This window comes from Podarcis erhardii (assembly GCF_964252035.2).
Source record: "Podarcis erhardii genome assembly, chromosome: 5".
Lineage (NCBI taxonomy): Eukaryota > Metazoa > Chordata > Lepidosauria > Squamata > Lacertidae > Podarcis > Podarcis erhardii.
Genome location: NC_138509.1, coordinates 100,103,975 through 100,127,310, shown reverse-complemented (window position 1 = coordinate 100,127,310; position 23,336 = coordinate 100,103,975). Strand labels below are relative to the sequence as shown.

General features: G+C 47.8%; 1 protein-coding gene across 6 annotated transcripts in view; it reads right to left on the bottom strand.

Annotated features, from left to right (window-relative positions):
• IL1RAP (interleukin 1 receptor accessory protein) overlaps positions 1-22,226 on the bottom strand; it is a 106,947-nt gene extending 84,721 nt beyond the window's left edge. For 4 of the 6 annotated variants that reach the window (XM_081862429.1, XM_081862430.1, XM_081862427.1 and 1 more), the window contains exons 1-2: positions 22,146-22,226; positions 19,958-20,097 (exon numbers count right to left, since the gene is read on the bottom strand). The gene's annotated coding sequence lies outside the window, so the exon portion shown is untranslated. Of the gene's footprint in view, positions 1-2,848; positions 2,899-19,957; positions 20,098-21,755; positions 22,071-22,145 lie in introns of those variants that run through there. The other 2 variants (XM_081862428.1, XM_081862431.1) reach the window with 2 other exon arrangements.
• Between the last annotated feature and the right edge of the window lie 1,110 nt (positions 22,227-23,336).

The following is a 23,336-nucleotide window of genomic DNA, read 5'->3' as shown; positions in this document are numbered from 1 at the left end:
GTCCAGTCACGGACGACTCTGGGGTTGCGGCGCTCATCTCGCTTTATTGGCCGAGGGAGCCGGTGTACAGCTTCCGGGTCATGTGGCCAGCATGACTAAGCCACTTCTGGCGAAACCGGAGCAGCGCACGGAAACGCCGTTTACCTTCCCGCCAGAGCAGCACCTATTTATCTACTTGCACTTTGACGTGCTTTCGAACTGCTAGGTTGGCAGGAGCTGGGACTGAGCAACAGGAGCTCACCCCGTCGCGGGGATTCGAACCGCCAACCTTCTGATCAGCAAGCCCTAGGCTCAGTGGTTTAACCCACAGCGCCACCCGCGTCCCAGTGTAAAACCAATAAAAATAATTTATAAATCAAAAACAAAAACACATTTTTTTCCAAATGTATCATTGATGTTTGAGGGCAAGAGGAGGCTTAGGAACTGCAATGTGAGAATAGATGTGCTGGGCCAGATCACGAGTCCATCAAAACCAGCATTTATTTATTTCAAAAGCAGTCAGTCAGGTGAGTGAGCCCTGTCCCAGAAGACCATTCTTATGTTCTTAATTGCTGGCAGTCAGTGTAGACAACATTGAACTGAGGGGATGAATGATCTGACTCTGCATAAAGTGGTTTCTGGTGTTTCTAGAATGCAATACCAAAGTAGTGCACACGCTTATTTATTTTCAGTCTTCTTTCTGTCCACACTCCCTTCCCCCACTTCAGATTTCAGTAACATAAATCTAAGCCCAAGCCATTTCCCTCTATTGCATATAGCTGAAATACATACGAATTCAAATGTTCATCAAATTAAATGACCAGCATTTTTAAAACTAAAATAATAATAATAATAATATATGTTTTCTGTAGCTCACATTTCAGAACTGCCAATAGTGAATGACACAAATGCCCAGTCTTGTAACTGAATCAAAAAAACCAACAACTGTTCTTCATTACTTACACTGGAAATATCACAGCTTGACTTATTCTTTCCTAGATTTTTTTAAATGTGGGTTGTCAAACTGGTTCTGACATTAGAATTTACAGCTTGTGGAGAATATTTGCCCGAGGATTTTCTAGCAGAGAATATTCTCACCTCGCATCACTCCTCCTGCCACCCCTGACCCCTGGCATGAGCTGCCTGGGTTGAAGGGAGTTGCGGGCCAAGAATCTTCACAAGCTCTGATACGAATGATCGTGACACTCAACAGGGTACGGGATCTGAAATATACAGTGGTGCCTCGCAAGACGAAATTAATCCGTTCCGCGAGTCTCTTCGTCTAGCGGTTTTTTCGTCTTGCGAAGCAAGCCCATTGACGGCTTAGCGGATTAGCGCTATTAGCGGCTATTAGCGGCTTTTAGCGGCTTATCAGCTTAGCGGAACAGCTGATAAGCGGCTTAGAAAAAGGGGGGGAGGAAAAAGAACCCGCAGGAACTCACAAGACATTTTCGTCTTGCGAAGCAAGCCCATAGGAAATTCGTTTTGCGAAGCACCTCCAAAACGGAAAACCCTTTCGTCTAGCGGGTTTTCCATCTTGCGAGGCATTTGTCTTGCGGGGCACCACTGTACTCGGAGTCAAGAGTGGATTTCATGCTCTTTATTCAGCTCATAGTGGTGAGGAGGAATGGAAGTTCCCCCAGAATGTCTGCTTTATATACCGTACATTATTTACACAATGGGCCCCATGTGATTGGCTAATTCCGGGATTCTCCTGTAGGCCAATCAGGTTGCGGATTCACTTCCACCTGGAGCTGGACTGGGTGGCTCCTGTGGACTGCTGCATTCTGGATCCTATTGTTCTAGGACCAATCACGCTGCTGCATTCTGAATCCTATTGTTCTAGGATGAATCAGACTGCTGCATTCTGGATCCTATTGTTCTAGAGCTAATCAGACTGCTGCTAATCAGACTGTTGTAGGACCAGTCAGACTGCTACATTTTGGATCCTATTCAACTCTGTACATGACAGAATCCCTACTCAGTGGCTCCAACAGGCAGCGCTCATGAAAATCCACCTGCCCAGCCCCTTGTGATGAAATCCTTTTCCCCACACTAGGAACAGGCTGAGTACCATCTCCCTTTTTGTGATGGATTGAGCTTCTTACAAGTTACAGCCCTTCTCTAAACGGTCTATCTGGAGAGCTTTCTGCATGCAGAGCCTTGCGCCAGTAAGGACACGGAAAGGCTGGCGTGAATGTCCTTCATCAATATGTATTACCTGGAGGGAAGGAACACACTACAATTGATCCTCCAAAGCTCTTGAGCAGAGAACACAATGCAGAGAAAACAGCGGGGGCTGTGGAAACTGGGGGCTGCAATGCCTGGCACGGGCAGAGCCATCTGGGATTCTCTCAAGCTTTCCAGCGAGAGGTTCCATCGCTTGGAACTTGGCGTACCACTGCCATTTTTTCATAGCATCGTAGAGATGGGAGGGAGCCCAAAAGTCATCTAGCCCCACCCCCAGTAATGTAAAGAGCACAGATAAGGGATCCCTGGCAGGTAACATGAAAGACTGAGCAGGCCTTTTTTCTTCCTGCTCTGGAGGGACTCAAAGCTTCGAGTTCCAAGAGAGGTGATTCCAAACATTAGGAAGACTTTTCTGACAGTACAGTGGTACCTTGGTTCTCAAACTTAACAGGTTCCGCAAGTCCGTTCCAAAACCAAGGTGCGCTTTCCCATAGAAGGTAATGCAAAACAGATTACAGTGGTACCTCTGGATGCGAACGGGATCCGTTCTGGAGCCCGTTTGCATCCTGAAGCGAAAATAACACGCGACTGCATGTCTGCGCATGCGCGGGTCGCGTTTCGCCACTTCCGCGCATGCACATGACATCACACTTCTCTGAAGTCTCTCAGCCCCACTCACCTCACAGTGTTTGTTGTGGGGGAGGAAGGGAAAGGAGAATGTTAGCCGCTTTGAGACTCCTTTAGGTAGTGATAAAGCGGAATATCAAATCCAAACTCTTCTTCTTCGAGTGTCTGCGCATGTGCAAGCAGTGAAACCCGGAAGTAACGGGTTCTGTTACTTCCAGGTCGTTGCGGAGTGCAACCTGAAAATATTCATCCCGAAGCTATTTCAACCCGAGGTATGACTGTAATCCATTCCAGACTTCTCAAAATAACCCCCAAAACAGCAGTTTAACATGAATTTTACTCTCTAATGAGAAAACTGATCCCTAAAACAAAAGCAATGAACAATGTACTGCAGTCACACAAGTAATCAATCAGTAGCTGAACTGGGGTCCACAGTGTCACACACACAAAAAAGAGATCCACAAAAACACAAAATAAATAGCAAAAACAGACAGACCTCAGCGTAACACTCAAAGCGGAAGTGTGGCACTCAAATCAGAGGCATAACACTCAAAATGGAGCATGTTCAGCTTCGGGTTCACAAACTGGAACACTTACTTCCGGGTTTGCAGTGTCTGGGTTCCAAGTTGTGTTTGAGGTTCTCAAGGTGTTTGAGAACCAAGGTACCACTGTACGAGCAGTTTGACAGTGGAACAGTCTCCTTTGGAGGTGGTGGACTCTCCTTCCTTGGAGGTTGTTAAGAAGAGGTTGGATGGTCATTTTCCATGGATGCTTGAGTTGAGATTCCTGCATTGCAGGGGGCTGGACTAGATGGCTCTTGGGGTCCCTTCCAATTCTACAATTCTAGGATTCTATTATTCTCGGCTGATCTAGCATCGCTCTTCTCGTGTTCTCATGTCCAGAGCCATCACTAGCCTGTGCCGATTCTCTCTGCCGTGTGTCATCTCCACAGGGAATTCAGAGCATCTCATAAGGTCAGATGTGATGGAACTGAGAGATGTTCTCTTCCCACCAATTCACACCTGGCAGAGAAGAAGAGCAAAGCCTGGCAAAAGCTTTCATTAACACATTTAGAAAGTCCATGGGCAGGTCTCAGAGGTCTGGAAAAACACCTTCAGTTCAGGGAAAATGCTGCAGGAGCACAGCCTGGTGACAGCCAACATTTTCCTGGTTAAACAATATCACTCAGGCTTCCTCCGGATGATTTCATTAACTGTGGTTCATTAAATTCCACGTGATGAATATCCTCCCGAATTTCTTGCAACCCATGGGGACAGAGAAACGTCTGAGCGATCGCTCTTCTCTTGGAAAAGACTCTCCAAGTAATAAATCAGAGCATATTTTGGGCAGATTCCAAAGCTTTTCACTTAGGGGAAACTGCTAATTTCCTCAAGGAGAGCAGGCAAGGACATGGGGTAGCCTGGTCACATGGTAGCAGCGGCAGCCAATCGGAACAAATTCCCCAGTGCAATTACATCTGCCATTTTGGCTGGGGCATTTGGCCCCTTTCTGCGATGTTTGTCAGAAGGGGTGGGGGTGGAGAGAGAGACCATACAAAGGTTGCCAACTGAGCAGAAGCCAGCATGGCTTGGCTCTTGACCTTCTAACTGGAGCTTGAACTTCAGAAAGTGGGTGAAGCTTTTCACAGCAGGGAGGTTGTTGTTGTTTAGTCGTGTCTGTCAGCATCGCCCTTGAGCCAGTGCCACCAACTGGTCTCATCCACTTCAGCCCCAACTGGGCCAGGCGAGCTGCGGTAGCACTTCCAGAGACCACCTTCTGCACAGGAACAGGACTTTTCCTATCGCCCCCTCATGTCACCCAAATATAATGCAGTCCAATGGAAAGAGAGACTTGAGGCCTTGTTGTTGTTTAGTCGTTTAGTGGTGTCCGCCTCTTCATGACCCCCTGGACCAGAGCACGCCAGGCACTCCTGTCTTCCACTGCCTTTCACAGCTTGGTCAAACTCATGCTGTGCTTCGAGAACACTGTCCCACCATCTCGTCCTCTGTCGTCCCCTTCTTGTGGCCTCCATCTTTCCCAACATCAGGGTCTTTTCCAGGGAGTCTTCTCTTCTCCTGAGGTGGCCAAATCTTGGAGCCTCAGCTTCAGGATCTGTCCTTCCAGTGAGCACTCAGGGCTGATTTCCTTCAGAATGGAGTGGTTTGACCTTCTTGCAGTCCATGGGACTCTCAAGAGTCTCCTCCAGCACCAGAATTCAAAAGCATCCATTCTTCGGAGATCACCCTTCTTGATGGTCCAACTCTCACTTCCATAGCAGGGAGGTAGAAACACAGAATTACAGTGTTGGAAGGGGTATCCTGGGGTTCATCTAGCCCAATCCTCTGCAATGCGGGAGTAACAGCTAAAGGATCACTGACAAATGACCCTCCAAATTCTCTTTTAAAACTTCCAGTTCAGGAGAAATGTTATGTACTGAGTGGAATAGGATCCAAAATGCAGCAGTCTGATTGGTCCTTGAACAATAGCATTCAGAATGCAGCAGTCTGATTAGTCTACAGGAGCCACCCAATTCAGCTCCAGGTGGAAGTGTATCTGCAACCTGATTAGCCTACAGGAGAATCCCAGAATTAGCCAATCACGTGGGGCCCATTGTGTAAATAATGTATATAAAGCAGACATTCTGGGGGAACCTCCATTCCTCCTCACCACTATGAGCTGAATAAAGAGCATGAAAGCCACTCTCAACTCCAAGTATATTTCAGGAATCCACCACCTTCTAAGGGAGTCTGTTCTGCTGTTGAATAGTTCTTGCCATCGGAAAGCCCTTCTGAATGTTTAGCCGGAATCCTTTCTTGCCAGCTTAATAATCCACTGGTCCTACCCTTTGAAGCAGCAGAAAAGAAGTTGGCTCCCTCCTTTTGCGAGAGAACTTCCCAGTGGATTAAGATCCCTTGGAGAGATCTGCTCAGCTCCTGCTGTCCAACCCCATAACACTGCAGCCCCTCCATTGCCAAAGCAGCCATGCCACCTTGATTCATGAAAGATCCAATTCTGGTTCTAAGTTTAGCTGCAATTTCTGCATTGCAGGGGGTTCAAATAGATGACCCTTGGGGGGCAGCCCATTCAAATTGTGCAATTCCAAGATTCTGTGGATTTGCACCAGAGCTGCCAAACCATGGCACGAACCGTTGCAAAGTCAATGTGATCTTAAACTCTGTAATTTAAGCAAGTGTCTTGCAGAGTGGAGAGCTCCTCTGTCCCCCTTGATGGAGAGGGTTGAAATCCCAGCTTGTTTTAAGGTAATTGATTTAGCAGCTACCGTACAACAAGCAACCTCCGCTGCCAGCTGAAGAGGTGGAAAAAGCCTTGGCACGAGACATACAGAAAATGCAGTTTACTGCTGTGCAGAAAATAGATACACTTGTGTTCAACCCCTGCTCTGTTTCTCTGTAGAATTCAGCATGGAGAAGGACTGCACTCCAAAATATTAAGTCAGCTATGACTGGTCTTTGCACATAGCTGTCAACTTACAGATTTGAAAATAAGGGACCAGCAGCCTCGAAAATAAGGGATCAGCAGCCAAAATAAGGGATTTTCCCAGCACAGGTATGTTCAGCTTCTGAGCCCCTCCGAGCCAAAGGCAGAAAGCCCAGCCAGCAGCCAAACGAAGCCTCAAGTGGTGGTTCCCACACGCAGCAACCCGGCAAAGGGGGTGCAGCAAGGAAAACCACCGTCACCTCTCCGCTGGGAAGCGCTGAGCAAAGGCGAGTCCCCAGGCAACGCGGCCAATTTGATCGGCACAAGGCATGCAAGCTCCACCCCCCAGTCATTCTTAAGACTCCTTATTGGGTGAGCAACGCAGCCAAGCAACACAGTTGGAGCCTCCCTCCTCCCTGGCCAGCAGGGAGGGAGGGAGGGAGAGGAGCTCCTTCCTTTGAAACCCGGGAAATTTAAGGGACATCATCAATAAGGGACAGCAGCGGGACACGGCGCTGGGATAAGGGACTTTCCTGCCAAATAAGGGACGGTTGACAGCTATGTCTTTGCAGCAATTCTTCACACACACACACACACACACACACACACACTTTCATTGGATTTGTAACTGATCAAACCCAGTTTAAAAACTACAGGAAGTGTCTTAATCAACGTCCAGGACTTCAGGGCCCCTGTGTGAGTCACAAGACAATCGTGCAAAATAATACTGCGGCCACGAGAGTGGATGGGATTCATTTCCTACCTTTCAGAAACGCAATGCTCTGTCTGATAATGGTCTCTCTAAGGATGCCATTCTAAATGGAAATACAGTGGGGAATTGATGAGACCCAGAGTATAGCTTGCTGCATCATTGGTCCTTTACAGAAAGCCTTGACAACCCCAGCCCTAAACAGTAACTTTTTACATGAGTAAAACCAAAGAAAACTGGGTCTGTGCACATCGCTCTCGGTTCAACAGAAACTCAAAGGTTACTGCTGGGTGCAAATTTCAACAGGATTTACTCCCCCCATTCCCACTGTATGTAACAGAAACCTCCTTGCAATTTGCATGGAGCTGTTTTCAAGTTTAATGTTCAGCTGTAAGGTTGCTCCTGAACTGGATCTTACCAGTTTTTCCAGTCCAGCCCCACTGATAATGTGTTTTGCAGAAATTCCACATCACTTCCCAATTTAAGACCCAGGCTGTGGGAGCGCACATGTCTGCACATGGATCTGCTCCCTTGCTCACTCTTTGCGTCTCCTCAGTGAAGTAACTAAGTGACGCCTAGTGATGGACGCACATCATCCGGGAGGTGGTGTTCCAGGACCACAGGGAAACCATCAAACTCCCTTGCTATTTTAGCTACAGTTGCCGGATTTTGCTTATGCAGTCCTGGTCTATTTAACATACAGAAATGTTGCTTCTTTGCATGTTATCATGTTTGCTGTTGAGCTGTTTTGCTGTGCAGTTATGAAATTGCTTTTGCAATGCTAGGTTCTGATGTGCACTCCTGCTTTTTAAAAAATAATAACATTTTTATTAAAGATTTCTTAGTTTACAAAAATACGTGCATTGTCTCTTTTTTCAAGTTGTGTTTTCTACAGATCAGCTGCATTTGTTGTGAAACATTAGTGTTACATTAGGAAGAAAAGGGGGAAAGAGGTGGGGGGGAAATGGTGAGTGGGGTTGGGTGGGAAAACTTCTATTCTTCTACTTAGTTATGTGCGGGGTTTGTTTCAGCATCACTTGTGTGGGTTCTCTTACTATTTGCTTGTTGTCTTTCCTTGGAGGTGAGAGAGGTTGGGGTTGGTCTAGGGGGTGGCTGGTTGTCTTTGGGTGGCTGTAGTGATATTTGTTTTTGTGTGTGAGCAGGGTGTCTGTGTGTGTGTGTTTGGATCAGGTGAGCCAGACTGATTCGTATGCTGTCGGCAGATTCTTGTTGTCGTCTTGTTGGGCTGTGTATGTGATAAAGGGGAACCACACCAGGGTGAAGGTGTCTTCTTCTATTTGTCCCTGCGTCAGTTTCAGTTTATTGGTTAGTTTTTCTAATAAGGCCTGATTTCTTTGTTGTAAAAGGCTTTAATCCAGATTTTTGCATGTGTGGAAAAGGGGCCTTCAAATAAAAGGAAGGAAGGAAGGAAGGAAGGAAGGAAGGAAGGAAGGAAGGAAGCCTTGACAAAAACACTGGGAAACCTCTCAGGTATTCTTCTTCCTCTTTGGCGATCACTCGTAGCCGAGTAAGATTGTCTTCCATAAACAGGGTTTTAACATGTATGCTTGTGAAACACGAACCACTTATAAAGGCCATCTCCTACTCCTCGAAGGAGTCCATCAACGGTGTCTCCGAAAAATTTTACACATCACTTGGGAAGACAGGTGAACTAATACCAGTGTCCTGGAAGAAGCAAAGATCACCAGAGTTGAAGCAATGATTTTTCAACATCAACTTCGTTGGACTGGTCATGTTGTGTGGATGCCTGATGATCATCTTCCAAAGCAACTAGTTTATTCTGAACTTTAAAAAGGAAAGCATAATGCTGGTGGTCAACAAAAGAGGTTGAAAGACTATCTCAAGGGAAATCTTTAAAAATGTAGTATAAACACTGACAACTGGGAAACACTGGCCTGCGAACGCTCCAGTTGGAGAACAGCCTTGACCAAAGGTGTCCTGGGCTTTGAAGACACTCGAACTCAGGACTCAAGGGAAAAATGTGCTAAGAGGAAGGCACGCTTGGCAGACCCTCACCGGGATCAACTCCCGCCCAGAAACCAATGTCCCCACTATGGTCTGACCCTGTAGAAGAGAGCTTCCCTAGGCTGCAGGCAGGCAGCTTGAAATGCTCACCTACAATGAAACTTCTTCTCCTGGCTCAGCCTTCAAGGCAGCCTCCTCCTCCTGCTGCCTGCCTGACCTCCCTGCCTACTTGCCATCTCCACAGGCCGGACGCAAAGCTGCAGCAAGACACAGGAGGGACAGTAGAGGACAGTCAAGTGGAAGAGGCATGAGCTCATACCTTGGATTCGGTTTGGGGCACAGGGGCCAAAACAGACCGGCTGCACAAATCAGAAGATGGAGCGCAGGGGCCATTCTCCCCAGGAAACAGGTGGCAGAACCTGTACCTGGACACGAAGAGAGCCAAAAATACACTTTGTACAAATGGGCACCCCACCGGTCTGGAAGACCACCGCCGGCCATCGCTTCTGGTCTGGCAAGCACTCAGCAACCCCCCTGTTTTCCAGTCTCAGGTAATCAACCAAACCGGTGGGGTTAAGAAGCTGTAACTGGCTCTCAAATGTGGCCAAAAGAGGCTGAGTTTCGGGTAGTGGCCTAAAGTGACCTGTTGGAAGGTGACCATCCAAGGACCGACACTCATAAACTGGAGTTTGCAACGGTTTCTTTTCTAGGACAAGACTCGATAATAAGCCAACTCTCCCTGGGCTCTCAAAGATACGGCACTATAAATGGGTGTGACATGGAGCTGCAGATTGCCTTCAGCAAGGATGATAAATGATAACAGCACTGATCCTTCGCAGGAAGACCTGGTGCAGGACCTGAATGGCACTTTCAGGTGCAAGTCAGCTTAACAGAAGCAGGTCTGAGATTTAAAGACAGCAAGAACAAGGTAAGAAAGAGAAGGTCATGGAAAGCAAGGTCTGAAATCTCAGGTCAAAACAAAACAGAACTTTCACAGGAAGGAAGAATATTTGAAGAAAGAAGACATTGAAAGGGAGGAGCAGGAGAAAGAATGAAGTATCCCCCCCTTCATTAACTGTAGCACTCCACTGAATTTATAGCCTCTTCCATGCCTGAATACCTATCATCCCAAAGAAGTTATGCTCCAAAACTCTAACCGTATTTCTCTCCGCAAGTTGGAATTCATCAGTTGTCTTGGGGTTCCAGTAAACGTAGCTGGGAGATAGAGGGGAAATGAAAGAGTACTGTTCAGAGAGGCGTCTGTCGCCACCCGTTAACATCAAAACATTTCTGCTCAGCATAATAATTGTGCACATAAGGGTTGCTTCAGAGTCAGGGACGCTCAGGCACACGTGAAGTTCTGGGCTGCAGAAAAATGCAGAAAAAACAACAACCACCCTGCCCAAAAATAAACCTCCACTTCTCCCCAAACAAATCAGAATGTGTGCAAGAGGCAGCAATGTTCAAACGTAGTGGTACCTCGGGTTACAGACGCTTCAGGTTACAGACGCTTCAGATTACAGATGCTTCAGGTTACAGACTCCGCTAACCCAGAAATAGTACCTCAGGTTAAGAACTTTGCTTCAGGATGAGAACAGAAAGCGTGCGGTGGCGACGCAGTGGCAGCAGGAGGCCCCATTAGCTAAAGTGGTACCTCAGGTTAAGAACAGTTTCAGGTTAAGAACAGACCTCCGGAACGAATTAAGTTCTTAACCCAAGGTACCACTGTACTTGTTTAAGTAGTTTGCAATGGGATCAACCATTCCAAGATGAAAGTATCGGGATTGCTTGTATTATTATATTATGCAATCTTTACATTCGTTTTTTTCAAACTGCAACATAAGGGAAAATGTGACTATTTAAACCTCCCCATCCATATATCTGTATCTGTACATAAAATTCACATATCCACATTAAGCAACAGACATACAAACCAGATAAGACAAAAGTGGGGAGGGAGACCCCATAAGAACGTAAGAAGAACCTGCTATGTCAGACCCAGGGGCACCACATAATCCAGAATCCTGTTCTCGCAGTAGCCAAACAGATGCTGTTATGGGAATTCCACAAGAGCCCTCTCCCCTCCTGGGGTTTCCAGAAACTGGTGTTCAGGACCATGGCCAGTTGGAGGCAGAGCCAAGCCATCCTGACTAGGAACCACTGATAACCCTCTCCTCCACTAATTTGTCCTCTTTTAAAGCCCTCTGAAGTTCTTGGCCACCACTGACTCCTGTGGCAAGGAGTTCCATAGTTTAACTCTGCGCTGCGAGAAGAAGTTTGCTTCCTAGCATATGGAAATGAAAAATAAATCTAGGTGAAGGTAAAGGTACCCTGGACGGGTAAGCCCAGTTAAAGGCAACTATGGAGTTGTGGCGCTCATCTTGCTTTCGGGCCAAGGGAGCCAGCGTTTGTCCACAGACAGCTTCCCAGGTTATGTGGCCAGCAGGACTAAATTGCTTCTTCTTTTCTTTTCTTTTTTAGTGTTTAAGGATTTTTCATGGTTCTTTGCTCAGCTATCAATTCCTACAGGTTAACTACAACAGTAGCGATATTTTGAGCATTTTCCACAGTAAATTACAAAATTAAAGAAAGGAATGCTTTAATTTTTTGTACTGTGCTAAAAATTCTTTTCCTGGGTTTATAAAACATCCATTTGTTTAAACAAAAAATTCCTTCCAGTAGCACTTTAAAGACCAACTAAGTTAGTTCTAGGTATGAGCTTTCGTGTGCATGCACACTTCTTCAGATACACTGAAACAGAAGTCACCAGACCCTTCTATATAGTGAGAAGATGGGGAGGGGTATTACTCAGAAGGGTGGTGGGAATGGGTGATTGGCAGATAGCTGTGATGAGCCTGTTGATATGCTAATATGCTAGAAAACTATGCAGCACTTTCTCTAAGAAGCTGCTCAAACAACTCATCACAGCTATCTGCCAATCACCCATTCGCACCACCCTTCTGAGTAATACCCCTCCCCACCTTCTCACTATATCGAAGGGTCTGGTGACTTCTGTTTCAGTGTATCTGAAGAAGTGTGCATGCACACGAAAGCTCATACCTAGAACTAACTTAGTTGGTCTTTAAGGTGCTACTGGAAGGAATTTTTTGTTTTGACTATGGCAGACCAAAACGGCTACCTATCTGTAACTGGATCCATTTGTTTGTTTGTTTTACTTTTGCTATTTTTTGTATTTTAAATCAATAGGTAATCTAGGTAATTTCGCTTCACCGAAGAAAAATATCTAAACATGGAGAAACTACTAAATATTGAGAAAAACATTGCAAAATATAAAATAAACAAAAAAAAAGGAAAGGAAACTTTGAAGCTTATGTACACAACAAATGCCAGGACTAGGACTAAACTGCTTTTGGTGCAATGGGGCACCGTGACGGAAGTCAGAGCATACAGAAACACCTTTTACCTTCCTGCCACAGCGGTACCTACTTATCTACTTGCACTGGTGTGCTTTCAAACTGCTAGGTTGGCAGGAGCTGGGACAGAGCGACGGAAGCTCACCCCGTCATGGGGATTCGAACCGCCAACCTTCTGAGCTGCAAGCCTAAGAGGCTCTGTGGTTTAGACTGTTGAATGATTCTGTGTCCATTGTGGCAGCCTTTGGCTATGTGCAATAAAACTGACTGGCCCTTTCTGTTGTTTAGACCACAGAGCCACCCTAACACAACCCTGAACCCAATATAGAGGCAGAGATACTGCCAGGTCTGCTCAAAATTCAGCCCGGAATTTGCAGCTCGTGATTTCTGGGCTGCATCAATAGGAGTATAGCATCTAGATCAAGGGAAGTAATAGTGCCACTGTATTCTGCTCTGGTCAGACCTCACCTGGAGTACTGTGTCCAGTTCTGGGCACCACAGTTCAAGAAGGACACTGACAAACTGGAACGTGTCCAGAGGAGGGCAACCAAAATGGTCAAAGGCCTGGAAACGATGCCTTATGAGGAATGGCTAAGGGAGCTGGGCATGTTTAGCCTGGAGAAGAGGAGGTTAAGGGGCAATATGATAGCCATGTTCAAATATATAAAAGGATGTCACATAGAGGAGGGAGAAAGGTTGTTTTCTGCTGCTCCAGAGAAGCGGACACGGAGCAATGGTTCCAAACTACAAGAAAGAAGATTCCACCTAAACATTAGGAAGAACTTCCTGACAGTAAGAGCTGTTCGACGGTGGAATTTGCTGCCCAGGAGTGTGGTGGAGTCTCCTTCTTTGGAGGTCTTTAAGCAGAGGCTTGACAACCATATGTCAGGAGTGCTCTGATGGTGTTTCCTGCTTGGCAGGGGGTTGGACTCGATGGCCCTTGTGGTCTCTTCCAACTCTATGATTCTATGATTCTATGAATTTGTACACCTACCAGCCCAGTAGCAACAAACTCATCCTCTCGGGAGTTATTTTTTACGTGCATTGTGGATGAGTTCATTTCTCTCCCTCTGCCCTCTTTCAAAGAAGCAGGTATATTGCTTAGTAACAACAGTGTTTCTGAATGGGCTGCTTTTGTCAGGCTGGATTTATGCTCAATGAGAGCCCGGAGCTGCCTCTTCTCTCGTACACAATCGCTTGTTCCAGTTGCCTCTCTGCTGCCTGACCAACTCTAAATTTAGAATGAATGTTTCTGAAAGATGGGACTCGCCTTTCGCCTAAACTGTGCCAGAGCCTTGTCTTCCTGCCTCCTCCACTTGGATGGCCCTCAGCCAGCGAATATCTCCCAGTGCTTTGTTTTTTCCTGCATAAAACCTGCCGCTTCGTTCATTCTTTAGTAACAATGAATGGATGCCGAAAGCAAACAGAGGAATGGATGCCGACTGCAAAGAAATATCAGGCAAGCACAGCAGTTCTTCTGAAGCTTTTAGCTGTGTGTACAGTCATACCTTGGTTTACAGACGCTTCAGGTTGTGCGTTTTCGGGTTATGGACATGCTGAAACACGAAAGTACCGGAATCGGTTACTTCTGGGTTTTGGTGCTTGCGCATCCGCAGAAACGCTAAATTGCGCTTTGAGCATGCGCAGAAGTGCAGAATCATGGCGTTGGGGGGTTGCAAACGTGCCTCCTGCACAAATAATAATATTATAATAATAATTTATTATTTATACCCCACCCATCTGGCTGAGTTTCCCCAGCCACTCTGGGCGGATTCCAATCAAGTGTTAAAAACAATACAGCATTAAATATTTAAAACTTCCCTAAACAGGGCTGCCTTCAGATATCTTTTAAAGAGAAGATAGCTGCTTATTTCCTTCACATCTGAAGGGAGGGGGTTCCACAGGGCGGGTGCCACTACCGAGAAGGCCCTCTGTCTGGTTCCCTGTAACCTCACTTCTCGCAATGAGGGAACCGCCAGAAGGCCCTCGGAACTGGACATTAGTGTCCTGGCTGAACAATGGGGGTGGGGACGCTCCTTCAGATATACTGGACTGAGGCCGTTTAGGGCTTTCAAGGTCAGCACCAACACTTTGAATTGTGATCAGAAACATACTGGGAGCCAATGCAGATCTCTCAGGACCAGTGTTATGTGGTCTCGGTGGCCACTCCCAGTCACCAGTCTAGCTGCCGCATTCTGGATTAATTGCAGTTTCCGGGTCACCTTCAAAGGTAGCCCCACGTAGAGCGCATTGCAGTAGTCCAAGCAGGAGATAACTAGAGCATGCACGTTTGCAACCCGAGCGTCCTCTGTACTAACATAAGAACATAAGGTGAACCCTGACAGATCGGGTCAGTGGCCTCTCTGGTCCAGCATCCTGTTCTCACAGTGGCCAGCTGGATGCCCATTACGGGATACTCACAAGCAGGATCTGTGCACAAGAGCCATCGATAGCCCTCTTGTCCTTTGTGAATGTGTCTTTTATTATTACTATTTATTTATTTATTTATTTAATTTCTATACCGCCCTACACCCGAAAGTCTCAGGATGGTTCCCATAAAATATCAAATACATAAAATCAAAAGAAAAACCAACAACCCAATAAAAAAGACCCCAAAGAGTCAGCATTTTTTAAAAGGGTATATAGGATGTAGCTCAAGACAAGGCAAAGGCCTGGTTGGAAAGGAACGTTTTTGCCTGACTCCTAAAGGTGTACAATGAAGGCACCCGGCAAACTTCCCTGGGGAGAGCATTCCACAGACGGGGAGCCACTGCAGAGAAGGCCCCGCTCTCGTGTTACCACCCTCTGGACTTCTCAAGGAGGAGACACACGAAGGAGGCCTCAGAAGATGATCTCAGGGTGCGGGTAGGTTCATATGGAAAGAGGCACTCTTTGAGGTATTGCAGTCCTGAGCCGTTGAGCACTTTATAGGTCAAAACCAGCACTTTGAATTGGGCCCGGAAACTAATTGGGAGCCAGTGCAGTTGGACCAGGATAGGTGCAATATGCTCAGACTGTCTTGGTCGGGTGAGCAGCCTGGCTGCTGAATTCTGCACCAGCTGAAGTTTCTGAACAGTCTTCATAGGCAGCTCCACGTATAACACACTGCAGTAATCTTAAAGCCTTCTGGGTTGTTCCGCAGGGAGTTCCACAGTTTGGCTACACACTGCATGAAGGACTTTTCATTTATCTTTCCTGAATCTTCCAGGATTCAGTTTCACTGCATTTCCCCCAGTTCTTGTTTATGCCATGCATAAACTTACAAACTTCCACAATGTCTGTTTCTTTTAAAGAATTTATACACTGCTCTATTGATTTTAAAAAAACACCTCAAAGCGGTTTACAAAGAGAACAATATAATTATCAGCAAAAAACCTTAAAAACTGTTTAAATCATTCAAAACAGAACTTGACTAATAAACCAAAAACTGAATTAAAACGTACCTCCACATTCTACATGCCTAGGCAGGCACCCACAGCTTAAGACTGTAGCTGAAGCACTCTCCAGATTGCTAACTACAAATTATTCAGAGGGTCTAATTCCAGCCACCTTTGCCTCAGTCCCCCAACTTGAAATGAGGAGGATAACATTGGCCCACTTCACAGGGTAGTTGTAAAGGCTAATGAGATTATATATGACCCAAGAGAAAAAGGATATTGAGGCACATTAAAGACAAACGAATTTATTTTGATAGTTCACTTTTCTAGGGCAGAGTCCCCTTCATCACATGGATCAAGCGGGAGACAGTACAGTCATACCTCGGGTTAAATATGCTTCAAGTTGAGTGTTTTCAAGTTGTGCTCCACGGCGACCGGAAGTAACGGAACAGGTTACTTCTGGGTTTCGCGACTCGCGCATGCGCAGACACTCAAAATGACGTCACTCGCATGCGCAGAAGCGGCGAATCACGACCCATGCAGACACAGGTTGCGTTCTACTCAGGATGTGAACGGGGCTCCGGAACAGATCCCATTCGCATCCAGAGGTACCACTGTACTGAGCAGACAGTAAATATATACCGTACTTTTCTGTGTATAACACGCCCCTCTTTTGGGGGACTCAAATTTAAGAAAATGGGGGGGAGATGGCACAGAGTTGTTGAGCATCACTAAATTCACCTTTTGGCTGTCCCCTTGTCAGAAGAAGCTGCCAATCGCATGCCCAATTGCCGCATCGTCAGCTAATCAACACCACCCATTGACGTAGCAACCAGTAACATGCACAATTGCCGCTTACAGCCATGGCAGCAACCAATCAAACGCCTGCCCTATGCACTACCAATGTATAAGATGACCCCCATTTTTAGCACGACTTTTTTAACAGGAAAAAAAAAAAACTAGTCTTATGCACTGAAAAATCTCACATGCAAAGTGAGGAGCTGCAAGGGAGAGCCACGCCCCATTGGCAGAGCTAATGCAAGACCCAGCCAAGTCCACGCAAATCAAATCTGCTGGTAACACATTGGGAGAGTAAGTTGGAATCCACTAAGAAGCCGCAAGGTGCAATTTCTGGCTGCTTTCACCCCAAACCAACCACCATCACTTTGGAATCTGGGGAGCTGTGCGCAGAGCACTTCAAGCACACCAGCAGCACGGCAGAAATGTCAAAAATGCAGAGCACTATTATTAAGTCATGCAAAGGTATGGAGCCACAGAAAGACCTGCTCACTCTCACATTACAAGCGGCACATGACTCTCCTGTCGCAAAAGCTTCGCCGGCTACCTGTTTCCGGGCACAGTCTGAAGCGCTGGCTATTTATTTCATTCATTTGTTTCAAAGAAACAATACATCTCAAAGCAGTTTACAAAAGGACAGAACAATGAAACCAAGAAAAAAATACATATCATACTTTAAAACATACACATGTTAAAAAGGTAAACAAAATTACCTCCACTTTCTAAGTCTTTGGGTAGGCTTGTCTAAACAAGAATGTTTTTAGCAGGTGCCAAAAAGAGTACAGGGAAGGCACCCGCTCGATGTCAATAGGCAGGGAGTTCCAGAGAATAGGCAGGGGCTGCCAGACTAAAAGAACAAGTTCCTTACAGATGTGGAACGGGTATTACGTGGCAGCTGTGGCAGTGCTAATTCCATGCACCCAAGCAGTGCGGTGGACGCATGTGGGATGTTGACTTTATACCCCAACAGCAACACCTAGAACCTGGCCCAGTAGCAATTCGGAAACCAGCGCAGGACTCTGTGCGCAGGTGTCATTAGCTGACAAGGCCTCCCTCCTGTCAGCAATCGGGCTGCAGCATTCTGCACTAACTGCAAGCTCTGGATCAAGCACAAGGGAAGCTCCACACAGAGCAAATTGCAGTAGTCCAGTATTTTATCCGTGTTGCTTTAATTTGTGGAAGCTGCCTTGAGTTCCAGTCGGAGGTAAAGGCAGTATATAAATTTATGATGATGATGATGATGATGATGATGATAATAATAATAATAATAATAATAATAATAATTTGTTATTTATACCCCGCCCATCTGGCTGGGCTTCCCCAGCCACTCTGGGTGGCTTCCAACAAAATATTAAAATATAGTAATGCATCAAACATTAAAAGCTTCCCTTAATTATGCATATTTTTTTTATTTATTTTAATGTGTGACATTTTTGTGTATTTTTGGTCTCTGTGGAAGCCACCCAGAGTGGCTGGGGAAACTCAGCCAGATGGGCAGGGTACAAATAATAAATAATAATAATAATAATTATTATTATTATTATTATTATTATTATTATTATAAACAGGGCTGCCTTCAGATGTCTTCTAAAAGTCTGGTAGTTGTTTTTCTCTTTGACATCTGGTGGGAGGGCATTCCACAGGGCGGGTGCCACTACTGAGAAGGCCCTCTGCTGGGTTTTCTGTAACTTGGCTTCTCGCAGTGAGGGAACTGCCAGAAGGCCCTCGGAGCTGGACCTCAGTGTCCAGGCTGAACAATGGGAGTGGAGACGCTCCTTCAGGTCTACAGGACCGAGGCCGTCTAGGGCTTTCAAGGTCAGCACCAACACTTTGAATTGTGCTCGGAAACGTACTGGGAGCCAATGAAGATTTTTCAGGACCGGTGTTATATGGTCTTGGCGGCCGCCCCCAGTCGCCAGTCTAGCTGCCCCATTCTGGATTAGTTGTAGTTTCTAGGTCACCTTCAAAGGTAGCCCCACGTAGAGCGCATTGCAGTACTCCAAGCGGGAGATAACCAGAGCATGCACCACTCTGGCGAGACAGTCTGCGGGCAGGGAGGGTCTCATCCTGTGTACCAGATGGAGATGGTAGACAGCTGCCCTGGATGCAGAATTGACCTGTGCCTCCATGGACAGCTGTGAGTCCAGAATGATTCCCAGGCTGTGCACCTGGTCCTTCAGGGGCACAGTTGCCCCATTCAGGACCAGGGAGCCCTCCACACAATACTTGAGTCACATTCAGCAATGCCTAAACTCACCCTGAAAAGCCATAGATATCCGATGCAGTGAAGATGATGTCCCTCCCTTGTGCCACACAGACACACACCCAATTGTCTGAGTTACTCAGCTACTCAAGCTCACGAGGCTAATTTTTAAAAGAAGTGAGCTTCCGGGTTTTTGGAAGGGAAATGACTTTGTTTCTGATTAGAGGGCTGATTAGGTTGGGAGATAGCAATCTATCTCCTTATCACATTCACTCCTCTTCGAAACATCAAGTTCTGCTTGCTCCTAAACAGGCATCATTTAACGTGTCTGAAATTGCTAGGTGCGAAAAATTAAAAGTCGGAACTGGCCTTGCCTGCAAGATGTACAAATGAAGGTCAATCAGGAAAGGTGGGAGAGGAAATGTATGTAGAAAGGGGGGTGGAGGAGAGAGGGTCTGATTCTAGGGGACAAGACATTATTTATTATTATGCATTAAATTTCTATCCTACCGTTCCTACCAAACGAACCCAGGACAACAAACATCAAACGATACCAAGTTTAAAACAACCCAGTGGTAAGTAGCCTGTGTTTGCTCAGAAGGAAAGTGCAAATTAATCCCAATGAAGTCAGAAGCGCCTCTACTCGCGATCAGTTCTTATGTTCACTGTTGATCTCAAGCCGCTACCCTACAGGTACTTGGAAAGCTCTCCACAGGCAGCTGGAAAAACGTGTGTGTTTGTTTGTTTTCAAAACTTAGGAATCACCTTTGCAATGAACAAGGTACTCAAGGCAATCTGCGCGAGGATCGGCGAGACAGTAAAAACATTGCCAGAAAAGACAAAAAACCACAGAACCTAAAAGATCTACGCCAAGGCAAAACACACGGTGCAAAGACAGTGGCTGGTTCTTTAGAGGCTAAGAAAAGCCAGGAAGGCTAAAGGCTGCGGGGAGGAGGGTTTTTATTTGCCCCCCCCCCTTTTAGTCCCAAGCCAGACAGCTAAATTCAAGAGATGATGAGAACTGTGGTCCAGTAACACCTGGAGGACCACATGACCCTCATCCTTGCAGAGTGTGCCATTTTGGTTCTCAGAAGCTGTCGGGAGTCCAGCGGCTGGTGGCACAGAGACACAGCTAAGGAAGGGGAGCCGGAATTAAGGTCCTCCGGGCCAAATCTCTCTTGGGCAGCATCCTTAAGCAAGCCACTGCCCTCCTGCCCCCAGAGCACCTGCCCCCCCCCCCCACACCTGTAACAGGACAATAATCACACTGGCCTACCTTGCAGTTGAAGAGCCTGGTGGTCACAAACACAAAACCCTCCAAGGGCTTGAAAACATGATATAGATGCTCCTCCACAGAGAGGGGGGTCATCTGCAGCCTCGCTGCTGTTTCTGAACAGGCCTCCTCCCGCTTCCACCCTGTAGCAAAGGCAAGCAACGGGAGTTAGTCTTCCTCATGTGGTATGATTCGGATGGCAAGAACATGCGCCTGCCTTCAAAAGTGGAAACTCTGGAACTCGCTGCCACAGAAAGCAGTGGTGGAAACTGTGCTGGAGGAAGGGAAACATATCCACAGAGAAGGAGGAGGAAGCTATCGATGTCTGCCAGCCCATGATGGTTCTGCTCTTCCACCATGGTAAGAGGCAGCAACGTTGCTGAGCCCCAGTCGCTGGAAAAACCAGAAGGGGAAAGTGGCTGCCGTGCTCGGATCCTGCTTGTCATGGGCCTCTGGTTGAGAACAGGATGCTGGGCTAAAGGGGCCTCTGGCCTCATCCTGCAAGCACTTAGGTTCTTACAAACACTGCACTGCCCCCAGGAAGCTGCTTGTCAGAATCACAGGCGAGATGACCCCCAGGTGCAGGAAATAAGAGCTGTGGTTCATTCTCCCCTGGCCTCCTCGCTGGACCAAGGAGGACCAATTCGACCAGTTAGCCCTGGGGATTATCTAATTGATTTTTGAATTTTATTGTTATTCATGTTTTTATACTGTATTTTATGCTGCTTTTATAATTAAATGTTTTAAAGTGTTTTAAATTTGTTAGCCGCCCTGAGCCCGGTTTTTGAACCGGGAAGGGCGGGGTATAAATATAATTATAGTTATTATTATTATTATCCTGCTAGGGTCCTGCTTGGGGGTGGGGGGGGCAATCTGGCTGTCCACTGTCAGACCAAGATGCTGGAGGAGCCAGGCCTTAATAAATAATAATAATAATAATAATGTAATGTATTTATACCCTGCCCATGTGGTATAAACTCCGGGCGGCCTCCAACAAAATATTAAAAATACAACAAAACATCAGACATAGAAAAACTTCCCTAAACAGGGCTGCCTTCAAATGTCTTCTAAAAGTCAGATAGCTGTTGATTTCCTTGACATCTGATGGGAGGGTTTGGCCACTACCGAGAAAGCCCTCTTTGATGGGACCCTGCAGCCTGACGTTCCTCCGGTTAACATTAATTCCCCTTCCTATCCTAGGCGATTTGGGAGAAGGGGGAGGGAGAGAAGGGAAGACTGGCAGCTGTCCGAGCAGCAGGGACCGTCCGAGCGCAGCTGCCGCCTCCATCCTCCAAGCCTCCGGGTGGCTGTTCCAGCGCGCGGCGCTCCAGCTCGTAGCCGCCGACCAGGAAGCACCGGAGGCGGGGAAGGCTCTCGGCAAGTTGGCGCAGGAGCCGGGCGCATCCTTCTGACTCCCCAAAGAGACAGAAAACCCAAAGCGCAGCTGAAAAGGGATCCGGATCCGGATCCCGATCTCGTGGGAGGTGGAGGAGGATAAGGGAGTTAAAGTCTCCCCCGCGTTACCCTCTCCGGATCGGGGCCCCTACGCTCGCAATCTGGTTTTCTTGGAAAAAATAAACGCGCTCCGAAGGGCGCAAGGACGGAACTGGAGCCTGGCGCGGTTTGGAGAGACGACAGCCCGGAAAGGTAGGACGGGACCCGAAGCAGCGCATCTCTCTCCCCGAACCGAACCACGTAACCAGCACCCAGCCGTGCCTGGAAGCCTCCGGGCGCTGCGCAACAGAGAGCCCTTCCCGGGGATCGCTCGCCACTGACACCGGCGTGGAAGCCACAAACCGACCTTTGCTACGCCTAGTTCAGTGATGCCTGCACGGGCCGGCAGCGGCTTTCCGGGATTCCAGGCAGGCAAGGCGCCTCTCTCCCCGCCCTTCCGGAGACGCAACCGAGATTTGAACCCGGGACCTTGGAGGGCAGGCGCTTTGCCCCGGAGCTGCGACCCGGGGGGACCTGCCTCCCTCCCGTGTGAACCTGGGGGGCTAACCCGGATTAACTCCTGCGGGTCCGGGTCCCCTTCGCCTGCCCGAACTCCGCGCCGTCGAAAGGCAAGACCCGAAGCGCCCCGGCTTTGCCCCGCGCAGCGCAGCGCAGGCACCCCCGTCCCGGAGCCTGGCAAGGGTTCCTCGGCCGAGCCGGCGTCCGCCCCCCTCGCGCCCTTCCCGGCCTCGCTCACCTCGCCCTCCGGGGGCGCCGTCGCGGCTGCCGCGCTGCCGACGGAGGAAGGCTCCCTCGCCCGGTCCGCCTCGCTCGCTCGCTCCGCCGGCGCCTCCTTCGGCCCCCATTCGCCTCTCCGGCGCGCTGATTGGCGGTGACGTGGCGGTATGCAAAGCAGCGGGCGGCCGGAGGGGCCGAGCGGGGCGGAGCGGCGGCGCCGGGCCGGGGTGGAGCTCCAGGCGGCCGGGGAGGCGGAGGCCGGGGCGGCGCCTTCCTCCAGATGCGGGAGGGGAAGGGGAGGTGCGCGGCACGGCCCGCCTTTGCCCCCGGAGGGCGAGAGCCGCCTCCCAGATGCGCCCAGCGCGGAGGCTCCGATTGCGCGACCTGCTAAGTGCATTTCTTTTTTTAAAAAATGCAAACTTTATTGCATTAAAAAAAACAAAAAACCAGTTACTAAGTACAAAGTAAAAGTAATAAGTAATAAGTAGAGACATCACCTTGCCAACAAAGGTCCGTATAGTTCAAGCTCTGGTTTTCCCAGTAGTGATGTATGGAAGTGAGAGCTGGACCATGAAGAAGGCTGATTGCCGAAGAATGGATGCTTTTGAATTCTGGTGCTGGAGGAGACTCTTGAGAGTCCCCTGGACTGCAAGAAGATCCAACCTCTCCAGTCTGAAGGAAATCAGCCCTGAGTGCTCACTGGAAGGACAGATCCTGAAGCTGAGGCTCCCTGGAAAAGACCCTGATGTTGGGAAAGATGGAGGGCACAAGGAGAAGGGGACGACAGAGGGCGAGATGGTGGGACAGTGTTCTCGAAGCTACCAGCATGAGTCTGACCAAACTGCGGGAGGCAGTGGAAGACAGAAGTGCCTGGCGTGCTCTGGTCCAGGGGGGCAAGAAGAGGCGGACACCACTAAACGACTAAACAATAACAACAAGTACAAAGTGAGCTGGTCTTTGACTGTAATAAATCATCTAAAGATCTACTAAGTGTAAAGTGTTTCCCGCTTCAATATTTGCCTTTTGCTGCTGCCAACCTCCTCTGGAGTAAGTATATGGGATCTGCTGCACGTCATCTATCACTGAGCTGTATTTAAACCTGGCTCCTTGGCACGCAGGACCAGAAACTTATTGTCGGTTAACTCTTGATTTGCTTTTTATTTACAGTATGTACATAAGCTTAGTTTGGGTCAGAATTTGGCCCACAAGG